Source organism: Pseudonaja textilis, chromosome 7 (assembly GCF_049901715.1).
Source record: "Pseudonaja textilis isolate UNSWEBS1 chromosome 7, rPseTex1.2, whole genome shotgun sequence".
NCBI classification, from domain to species: domain Eukaryota; kingdom Metazoa; phylum Chordata; class Lepidosauria; order Squamata; family Elapidae; genus Pseudonaja; species Pseudonaja textilis.
Window position 1 is genome coordinate 46,803,166 of NC_141996.1, and position 12,615 is coordinate 46,815,780.

Here is a 12,615-nt window from a genome sequence, read left to right on the forward strand (position 1 = left end):
AAGTGGCCAGTCTTCTTACACTTAAAACAGTTACCAATTGGTCACTGTCCTTTCTGAATAGCATCTGCTAACATATGCATTTTATAAGTTTGTGATCCAATATCCTGGCAGACTCGCAGCATATCTGCCAGAGTGTAGTGAGCAGTAGCCTTTAATGGCTGTAAAGCTCTTTTACAATCTGCATTAGCATTTTCAATAGCTAACTGGCGAAGAAGTTCACCAGCAGCTTCCTGATGATCAAACTGCTGTCTAATTGCTTTGGACAGATGCTCAACAAAGTCAGCATAAGGCTCATTGGCATTCTGTCGAATGTTTGAAAAATTTGCTCTAGGTTCTCCAGCTCGGGGTACCTTAAGAAAAGCACGAAAGGCACATTCAGAAACAATAGTTAATGTAGCTGGAGGAAGAACAACTTGAGTAGGAATTGTACCAAATGGTCCAGAACCAAATAGCTGCTCAACTGTATATGCTCCTCCTCCTCCTAAAGCAGCAGCTTGAGCATGTCTCATATATTCACTCTCCCAAACCACATATTGCACGGATGTTAAAATCATGCGAAATATTTGCTTCCAATCTTCAGGGATCATTTTATAGCCATTTTTTTATTCCTTCTACAAGTCCTCCTGTAAAATTACCACTAATCCCATAGTCTGTAACTGCCTTTTTAAAAACTCTCTTGAGATCTGATAAGGCAGACCCTCCCATTCTGCTACTTGCAATCCAAGCTGTGGCCCCTGACCAGGACGATATTGTACTGGACAAACAGACAGTAATTCTGCAAGTTCTGTTCCTGAGACAGAGGCATCCTTTTACAAGTCTCTACCATTTTCTGAAAAGAAGACTGAAAAATAGAGTCAGGAGGCTTTTGTCCTGTAACTGCAGGAGCTGAGGGAATTGAAGACATATATTCAGGTGAAGAAAGGGGACAAATGACAGCATTACTTTAATATGAAGGTGGAGGTGTTAAAAGAGAAAGTTCATTGTGACCAAATTTTTCAATTGCATGCCTACATAAATGCCACACATGCAAAACTTCTATTTTTGCTCAAGGTTCAGTATGCAATGTTTTCCCAATACATTCCCAATCAGTTAATTTTAAAGACCCCTTTTCTGGGTACCATAGACACTGAGCTGCAATCTCCTAGACCAGACTTAAGAGATTTCTCTGTGATACTTCGGTATTATTTTTCTTCAACAAATAGCCTAATTCATCTACATGCTTCCTTTGTTCCTCAGAAAGCAAAGACCCCATAGTTACAGAAATCAAAAGGTTGAAGAAACCACAAAGGGTTGTAGGTGCACCAAATCCTTGCCAGATGAAGTAAGAGGGTCCATGTTCAGGCGCCACTTGTAATGATGAGGCAGTCGAGTTTTTTGATCATGAACAACTGAATTATGATGATCTTTATTGGAGTATAGTCTTGCATTTATATATATTTTTAGTTATCCTTTATCATTGGTTAACTTTGGTTATTGCTTAACTTTCATTACTGTTTAGTGCAGTAATCCATACAATTAATTATCTCTAGTTAAAGTCTAACATATGTTTACTTCCCCTCTCCAATCCTCCTTTATCCATAGATTAGTGACTTTGTTTGCCTGAGTTGTATTTGCTTGGAAACATTCTTTATCTGAGGTTTGCCATCCGAGATTGGAACATTCCTGCAATTACAACTCTACACGGGGACTTCTGTAATTCTTTTTCCAGTCTTTTATAGTTATCTTCCAATGTTTTGGAAGTCTTTTTCTGTTTTATATTTCTTTTCCTTTTATAGTCTATTATCAAGCCTCTTGTGTAGGCCTTCATCATGTCCCAGAGATTCTGTAAAGATGTATCCTCTTTTCTGTTTTCTTTAAAAAAGGAAACCAATTCTTTCTCTATTTTCTGTTTTAAGTCTTTTTCCATTAATATCATATTATTTAAAGTCCATCTAGATCTCCTCTTTTGTCTTTTCCAAATAACTGTCATTGGTTTGTGGTCTGCCCAAGTGCTTGTTTCTATTTCAATTTCTCATATGTTAGCAAGTAATTATGCTGACATCCATATTATGTCTATTCTAGACCATGATACATCTTTATTTGAGTAAAAAGTATATTGCTTGTTTTCCACATTTCTCTCTCTCCATGTATCTTTCAAGTTTGCTTCTTCTATCATTCAAAAGAAATATTTTGGTAGTATCTTTCTGGTTTTCTTTGTTGATTTCTGTGTTTTGTAGTCCAAACAATCATTAATTACTCCATTGAAATCTCCCATCATACAAATATTAGCATAGTCCAGTTCAATTATTGTCATATGTAATTTCCTGTAAAATTCTTCTTGGTTGTCATTTGGAGCATAAATTGCAATTAAAAGTGATTTAACATTATTGTCCATTATTTCCAGCATCAAAATCCTTCCATCGTCATCTGTATAAATTAGTTCTGCCAAAATTGTATCTCTAATATATAAGACCACACCTCTTTTTTTACCTTGTGTCAGCGATGTGAATAATTTCCCTATTTATTTATTTTTTGTTTCAATATATATTCATGTTGTAGAGAAACAAGGGGATAAAAAGGGGAGGGAGAAGATGAGAGGGAAGAAAGAAAGGAAAAGAAGTTATAAAGGACAGAAACAAAATATAGAGAAACAGGGCCTGTTTAGAGATAACGGGTGAAAATTTAATGGAAAAAGGGATTCTGCAAAGGTACATAAGATAGTCTTGTTATATTAGAAATAGAAATAATTTTAGAAAATATGCAGCAATGTATGATTAAAATGTTTGATAAAATAGCTATTGTAATTCAGTGGAATGCTTGTCAATAAATAAATGTAACAAAATGAATATTTAATGATTGACAAAACATATGTGAAGAGAAATAAGGGAAAAACTAATTATGGAGATTATATGTGTCTTTAAGGAAGTATGATATTTAATTGAAAAGAAATGTTAAAGATGTTAAGATTTTGATGATTATTAATGATGGAACTGAATTGGAATGGAATGAGGGTTTATAATTACATATATTTATAATCCTTTTTTTTAAAAAGAATATAGCATGTATTATAAGAATCTACCAAGCAGAATTCGATTGGAAGTTACGTATTATGTATTATATTGAAGGTTATAACCTTAAGGTATATATTGAAGTTTAAATAAGAGTTGAATGGATGTAATTAAAAGATATAAAGGTGTCATACTCCAATTAGTAACTACAGGAGAAAACTTGTTTAATGAGAAAAGATAATATGAAATTGAAACAGAACAGACAAAAGTATAAATATAATGACTTGAATTGAGATGAGATAATCAAAATAAAATTGAGAAAATTAAAAGAGGGGAAAAACTATATAGAAAATGTAGAATTGTATAAGATATGGAATAGAACACAAAAAGGAGCATGAAATTGAGTTTTGTATCTGTATAAAGAAGTTCAACCTGGGACCATGCTATTTTCAAAAAAGATGTTTTACTTGTATTTTGTATGTGTGAAGAAATATACATATACATATACATATACATACATACATACATACACACACACACACACACACACACACACACACACACATCTATATTTGACTTCTTTTTAAATAAAACACATTTAAAACACATACCTCTTTTTAAATAAAAATGACTTTTTTTATTTTGAAAGTAAAACCATAACAATCTACCCAAGTCCATTCTGTTTTATTGTTTAGGTAAGCCAATATTTCTGAAAGATTGAATCAATGGACCATGAATAGAACCCAATATATTCTAAGTGGGGTTTACTTCTAAATGGAATCTACTTCACGTGTAAACTAGAATTTACTTCATGTGTAAATATCAGAAAGTTGTTATTATCACCCTCTCCATTTTTCTATAACATACAAATCTACTTTTCAAAATGAAAATAAAATCACAGACTGATAGGATAGTATCATCAATGTATGTAGTGAAAATGGGAAATATGCATTATTTTGTAAATTAATGGGAAGATGAGAGAGTTTAAGTTTCCATTTATTTATGTATGGATTTCCAATTCATATTGCACCATATTGTAGCAGTTAATGTGTCAACAGTGAACAGTGAAATTGAAATCAAAATATGTGCGCCTAATTACCCTTTGCATCTAAAGGTCTCTCTATCTCCCCCACTCTCTCCTCCCTCCCTCCCTTCCTCCATATCTTTCTCTCCCTATCCATAATTCAATTTCTGATCTTTATAAGTATGTAGTGAACTTGCATATTTTAGGGTAGAACTCACTGTGAATATGTTCAGGTTAGGTTAAAATTTATCACTCAATTCAATTCACTCATATATTCATTTGAACACTTTCATTTTCAATGCAGAAAACATATTACCTCAGGCATTTTTTTCAGTAAGTTTCTTTTCTTTCATCTATAGCCTTCCATGAATCAAAGGACAAAAAGCTGAAAAAAGATGATATTCTTCTTATGAAAAATTCTAAATTATGTAACAAGCATTCAAAAGTGAAATGCAGAATTTTAAAGAGCTGTAACTTATAGAAAAGTTATATTCAGGAAATTGTGGGGCCTGCTAATGCAGTCTTCCTTTACAACCATATGAAGAAATGAAATGCCCACAATTACTTCTCAATAATATCCAATTCTTTGTTTGCAGCCAATGTTTTATCCAGAGGTGGTATCCAGCAGGTTCTGATCAGTTCTGGAGAATGTATAATTCATTGAACATTTGATTGTACTGTATTCATTTTTATTTGTGTTTGAACTAACTAATTGGAATTGTTTTTCAATGATGACCAGCTAAAGCTGAAATATTTTACTTTGTTAGAGCTATAAAGGTTTATTTTAAAAAAGATATATAGAAATATTACTGTTATACCTACATTGGGGACTAAAAGGATAAAGGTCCATGTCAGTTGTGTCTGACTCTAAGGCATGGTGCTCATCTCTGTTTCTTGGCCAAGAGACTACTTCACTTCAAATTATTCTGCCTGATTCTAAGCAATAGTTCAGCTGGTAAATCTGGATCTGACCCAGTTGTACTGATTCAAAATGTTTTATGCATTTGAATAGAAGTGGTCATAACTGATCCTAAAGAACTGGCACTTCTTTCTTTGTATATTTTTCCTCTCTTACCTTTAGATTACAAACCATAGCTGATGTGTTTCTGAGTTGATAGCTGACTTCCTGTGAATTACATAGCAGCATGAGACTGAAGATTATTGCTATTCTTTAATTTCACATTTGTTTTCAGTTTGGAAGAGAAGAAAATAAACCAGACTCTGATTTTCTCCCCTTACTTGATATGACTGTTGAATTCAAAGAAATGCTGTAGTAGCTAGCCTAAGAAGATTTAACAACATTAAATCAATGACAAACATCTTTCTTCAAAATGAAAATTCATAAGGTTTTGGGTTGCTTATTTAAAAAACTAGACAGCAAAGTATGCACTTCAAGTTGATATTAATTATTTCACTCTAGTGTATCTGTAGATTGCAAAAAGGACAAATGTTGCACTAACTTTAGGGGGCAAAATAGAGAAACATAGAGAATGGGTTATATTCTCTATATTCACTTGGGTTATATAAAGCTTGCAACTTTGGGAATATCTATTTACCACATAGGTTTATGTGTAACTTTTACATTAAGAAAATATGTAGCAAAAGCAAGAAATCCAGATAAAAACATTTTTCCCATGGTATCACCTCAGTCCAAGTCAGGCTTATTCCACAAGAACTTGAAAAACTTGGTGTAAAATTAGGCATTATCACATTTAATAAAAGTAGCCTTATAAATCAATTGACAGTTCTAAATAAATTTTCTATCTATATGTCACCTGCATGTTTATATACATACTCTAATTAATTATTATTCCCATGCATTTCTTTATGACATATAAGTTCTTCTGCATTTTTCACTGTCTCTCATTTGTTAGAAACAGTTGAATATTTACATTTTTTGTATTACTGTCACTCTTGAAGCCCACTCATTTTTAAGTAGCTAAAGAGAAACAAAACAACCAGTTCTAATATAATCTCCTTATTACATTTGAGACAAGAAGAGATTCAGAATAACACTACATGTTTCATGTATATTTGCAAAAAGATTTTAAAGCAAGACCAGAGAATACTTTCTTTTTTCCCTTAACTGTTGTTTCATTTTTCTTGTATGAGGTAGATTTGTTTCATTGAGGGAAAAGGATAGACACATTTCACAATTCTATAATGACAATAGCTTGCATTTTAAGAATTATTTTAAGGACCCTAATTTTAATACTCAGAAAAAGCAGGTGGCAGTAGCCCTTTCAGTCACAATCCTACTGCTCTCTTAGAAGTTTAGTGTGGGAAGTGTAAACCACCATGCCATTGCTCCAAAAGGACAAGGATCTCAAACTGTGCATTCAACAGTACTGAGTTTCTGGGAAAGGATATTTCAGAAATCCAGCCTTCCATTCTAAAAGCTTAGTCATGTCATTACAACATGATTAGTCATGTCATTATAACAGAAATATAAAGAGACATTATTTTCTTTGGTTTTTAAATATAAAGTTGGGTGATTGAGCGAGTAAGACCCTATGCGAACTTGGGCTATAAATTGCCTAGTATTAAATATATCCCTGACTTATTTTCTTTTCTGTAAGGCAGTTGCTTTTATCCTTCTATCCCTCTATGTATGTTTATTTTTTTAAAGTAGAATTTGTATTAAATCCATTTTTCTTCACATAAGTATCTTTGACTTCAGCAGGATCTTCTGTTTTCTAAATAAGCACAAAATGACATCTTGAAACCAGCATATTAAATGAAAGTATGTTCAGTTGGAATTAACAAAAGAACATTTTTGTAATGTTTATTTCTAAGAAAAAATAGGGAAATTTAACCCCCCACCCTGCTCTTTCCTAGGTAATTTTGATTGTTGCAGTATCCCATTAAAATATATTTTCTAACAATTATTAAATATAATTTAACATTTTCATGGTGACATTTTCTAAGATAAAAATATCTCCAAGGTGAACTGAACCTATTCTATTTTGTTCAAAGTACACAACAAACATGCTGAACATCCTTATCTGAACTTTGGCATTTATTTGCACATCAAAGAGAATGTTTTAACAAAACAAACCTGACTCATATCCCTCTCTGAGTACATGTGCAACAAAAGCTCAGCGACATTTGATGGAGGTCTCAGGAATTATATAGCAAATGTCTAATTTAAATTTTTCTATTGCTTGGTCTTTATGAGTTCCTGCTGTTTAAAACCTATTAAATTTGCCCTTCTTCATAAAAGATAACAGGAAACAAAACAATATTCTGAAATAGAATGAATAGATTTCTTCTTTAGACCAGAGACATATTTTAATATCAAGAAGAGGCAGCAAAAATTGGATTCCCAAGGGAAAAAAATAAAGTTTACAAGTTTTAGTTTAATGGTTTTTTTAAAGGAGGAAGAAGGCCTATAATAGGAGATAGAGATTGTTGAATCATATGGATAAACTTCGTTTCTGACTCTAATGATCAATAATGATAATCCTGATGGAGATTTACAGGAAAAAACAGATTCTGGAATTCTCTCAGGTTTGCCTGACAATGCATATTTAAAAGATAGATTAGATAACCCCAAACATTAACCTTGTCAATTAATATTTTAATGCATATTTATATGCACTAAGTTCATTATCTTTGAACTTATCACTATTTTTTCTTCTGAAGATTTTTTTAAAAAATTTGATAGTAATAGCCTCTTTTTTAAAAAAACAAGTTTTATTCAGTTTTCCATATTTTAACATCTCTATTTAGTGAACAGCATAATTACAGGTTTCACATATACATACAAATATGACCATGGTTACATATTCAATTTTTATATCCAATTCCTTATTTTAACAGTGCTTTTATATATTTTCTATTTTATTGTATTATTCCAAATATTTATCTCATTATTTAATTCACTTATGATAACTTCATAATCATCATACTTTAGTACTTTTAACTGTCACATTTGTATATTTCATCTTAAATTCTAATTAAAAAAGGACACTTTTATAAATTGGCTTCCCCCCTGAAATCTCAATATAAGTACGCCACCTCTAAATTATAAATTCATTTATTTTCAGCCCTTTTAAATCTTGTTAAAACATTTAACATTATTACCTTTATTCTTTCACTCCAGTTTTTATCTCTTTCTCTATTTATAGTTTCCTTTTGCCCTTTGAATATCTGCTGACTCTTTCCCCCTTTTTTAATTTTTCGGATATTCCCTTTTTATTTAATTTCTTAAATCTCCTGTATTTATTTCCAACTCTTTTCTTCTTTCTTTCAAGAGTTCTTGGTTCTTGATGATCACTAAAGATGGTCTCTTCTGTGAATTGTTCCACCTCCTCTTCTGCCTTTTATCTTTGTTGTTCATATTCTACTGTCACATTTTCAATAAATTTTAAAGCAAAACCCAGCAATTCAGCTCATTCTTGTAGTGTTTCTTTCATTTTTTTGAGTTCCATTTTTAATGCCAGAAGAGAAATTGCCATTTTACAACTTTCTGATTCACAATTTAATCCAAATAGTATCTTTAAAGTTTATTTCCAACAGTCAAATTTTCTTCCTCTCAAGTTTTTAAGCCTCCGCTAATCCAGTGATTCATGTCAGAATCAGCAACTAATCCAAAGGCAGAATCTTCCTAATTCTTTCTTTGTTACAATGTTTCAATTTTTCAAAGTTCTTGCTTTATTGTATCAATTTCCATGCAATTTCAAGAAACAAGAATTTTTTAAAAAGAAAAACAAGTTGAGTTTAACTGAGATGGCCCTCTTTATGATGCTAAGACTTCACCCCCTCTTTTCTTTTTTCTTCTCTATTATTCAGAGCTTTTTAAACAACAATTTTCCAACAAGAAAAAGATCAAATCCTGGAGAAGAAGGCGGAGCCTCCTCACTGACGGACCATAAATCGCAACTCTCTGTAGTTATGGTCTGTGCTCTTTTGTTGGAGAGCCCTGATCATTACAATTAGGCACTGAAGCTGCCTTGGGGGGGGGGGGTGGAGTAAGGGGAAGCCACAAGCCAGGTTGAGGGAAGCCGCATCCCCCCCCGGGCTTGGTCTTTTTCCCCCTGAGGATGACTGCAGCAGTGGTTTAAAATGGCCACCCCAAAGAGGAGGACTCAGATGGATTAAGATTTGTGCAGGAGGGAAGAAAGAGGTGGATATCATCTGAACCGGGACAACTGGGCAATACAACTAAACAAAAGTACCCTGCGATTAAGGTAATATGGAATTTTTAAGAAAAGAAAAGTGCGCGGCGAAATTACAAAGGGACAGGAAAAAAAAAATAAGAAAATATTTTTGACAGCTAAGCGGGACTTCGAACCAGGAAAGGAAGAAGCCGGAATTAAAGATTTAACTAAATTGGACTAAAGTATTTTGGGAATAAACAGGCATAAAATAAAGCTGGATTTAAGATTATCAAAAAATAATAATAATAAAGTTTACAAATTGGAGACTGGGCTGTGCTGGAATATTGAGGTTCGAAAAACCCTAAATAAAAAAATAGGGGAAAAAGGTGAAGACTTTGTATAATGGAGAGTGCCACCTTTTGACAAAAACTTGAGCTCAAACAAAAGGGAAAGCACCCTGTTTCTGAATGAAACAAAGTAAGAATCTTAGAAAGTGAAAGCAGAACAGAATAAAGGAAAAAGCAAGGAAAGACTGACTGATTGATGTTTTTGGTATAGACCCTGGGCTGGAATAACTGAGAACTTTAGAAAATTGAAAGAAGAAAGAAGGAAAGTAAAAGGGTTTTTTTTGGTGTGGATCATTAATGATCATAATACATAAGAGTATGTAATGATAATATCTCTTCGGGAATTAAAAATGGAACTTAAAAATATGAGAGAATTACTACAGGAAAGAGGTGAATCACTTTGCTCTGTGTTAGAAAAAATGGAAATAGTGATTGAAGAACAAGAAGAAAGAGCTTCAGAGGAGGAGGAGTCGACTCAAGGAGAAGAAATTTTAAAAAGACAATTAACACAAAGAACACTACAAAGAAGTGGGGAAAGAAGGAAGGTTAAAATGTTGAGATTTAAGAAGGCAATCAAAGGGAATACCTGTGAAATTGGGAAAGGCAGAAAGACCCAGCAGAAAAGGGGAAAGGAAGATATTAAGAAAAAGAGGGATATAAACTGGAATGAGAAAAGATATGGGGAAAAGAGGGGGAGGAGAAGCAGTAAGAAACAGGTGCATGAAATAAAGAAATACAGAAATAGTAAAATGTTGAAAAGAAATTGTTTTTTCAGAGATAATGGTTGATGAATTAAAAAGGAGATTCTGCAGGGTAACAAGGGGTAATAAGAATATTTCTGAAACTAAAAAAAATTAGAAAATAGGGTAATATAGATACTGATAACTCTTATTAAAAATCAAGGGGGGAAAATATGCTACAGAATCCAAATGAAAACATGTCATGATCATTATTGTAACTTATTAAAAATAATGGTTTATTGGGAATCAAGATGAGGGAATTAAAGAATATTTTAATCATTGAGGTGTCACATTCAAAGCAGTAAAAGGGTGGAAACCTATACTTGGGTTTTGTTTTGTTTTTAGTGTTAAAATTTGTATTAACCTAGAATTTATAAAAAGAATGTGTAATGGAAAGGGAATATAACAGGCTAAAGAACCAACTAAATCAATAAGTTAACATAGATTATTAAAAGCAAGGAGAGACATTGGTAACTATTATTATTATTATTATTATTATTATTATTATTATTATTATTATTATTCAAACACATATTGTTTATCTTTATTTTTAAAATAAATATTAAAGAATTATATTTGAAATAATTGAAATGAAACAAAAAGATATTTTGATTGAGATTAATGAAAGAGGCTAGAATTAATGTATTTGTTTCTCTCCTTACTGAAAATTTGGAATGGAAAAGGTAATAATAGAATTAAGTATGCATATATGAATGTATAATTGCTGTCATATTTGTATGTAAAGGTGATGACCCGGAAATATGTTGTCCACTAAAAAGAGATTTTTGTTTTTAATGTGAAAAACTGAATAAAATTTGTAAAAAAAAAAAAAAAAGAGAGAGATCAAATCCAGTTGATATTAAATTTTCTCTTTAGCAGTCTATAGTTCAGCTTTATTAGTGCCAATATAAAATCAAAATATACTTATCTAAGTTGATATAGTTCCTTCTCCAGCTTCTACCTTTTGTGGTTTCGAAGCCCCGACGCTATCAAAAGCAATTCACACCTTTTTTTTCTCTTTCTCTTCGCCACTTAGATCCTTCCTTAAAGATTCTTTGAAATGTTAATCCTGGGGGTATCTTCCATTTGATTATATCGTCCCGTTCCTCCTGCTGTTCGCTTCTTTCTCTCTCTCTGCACAATCTTATTCCAGTCTAATCTTCCCCTTCAGGGTGGCCATTTTAGACCAACGCTTCAGGTGACTTCGGAGGGTGCAATTGCCAAGCTGGGAAAGGGATTTGTGACTCCCCTCTACCCAATGGTCTCCCCTTCCTCCGCCACCCTATGAGGTAGCTTCTGCCCTGAATCCAAAGGATTGGGGCTATCCGACGCCGAAGCACGAACCAAAGCCATGGACAATCGCGGTCAGTGGTCCGTCTTTGGGGAAGCTTAAAACAGGAAGTCAGACTTTTTAGAAATTTTCAATTGTATATTAACAAATTAAATTAGCAATTTAGCTAAATATTATTGATTTGAAGTAACACAACTGAAAGAAGATAGTCTATATATTTGTATTACTATTAATACTTATGCATATACTTATCTAATTATGTGATCACTCTCACAATTTCAGTGATGTTTGTGTAGATTGATAGCTTATCAGATTTGATATCAGTTATGATGGTGATATATAGAAAATATTTTTGTTATTGTTTAGTTTTGAAATTATTTAAATTAAATAATTCTGATTCACTTTCATTGTAAATAAATCCTTTCCTTTAAAAAGAAGAAAACATTTGCAATCTCATGGATTGGTTAGTGTTTTAAGTTAGTTAAATTACCTGAAAATGTGAAATGGAACAACTAAACAACTAAAATTGATTCCTGAAAAAAATGTACTTAGGTTTTTTAGAATCCCAGAAGAAAAATGTGTCAAGAATTAAATTTGTATGAAACATGGAAGTGACTAAAAGAGTCACAATAAGAAATGGAAATTCTATATTATTCTATATGTCAAGGAATGATTGTTGAAAATATGTGATCCTGTTTAGTAAACTTTAATGTCTGTGTCTTCTCACATCCAACCCAAGTCCAAAAGCCATGTCTTTAGACCTTTATAAAACACTAGCAAGCTGTAATATAGATTCTGGATATAATAGCACCCAATGGGTACTTCTAAGTCCAAAAAAATGCCTCTTGTAATATTGGAAAATATAAGGTAATCAGTCTATAAATTTATCAAGTTCTGTGCATTGCAGCCATTTTGCAGATTGATTTATGAAATAATTTCAAAAATGCCAAGTATTTTTGCACCCTTCCAAAATTGTCTGACATCAGGATAGATCCTTAAATTATTTTATTTATATGTATTACATAAATATAATATTTGTACACACATAGAGACAGACAGACAGATACACACACTGGAAATGTATGCGCATGTGTGCTTCTATTTGTGTTTGTATCATCTAAAAG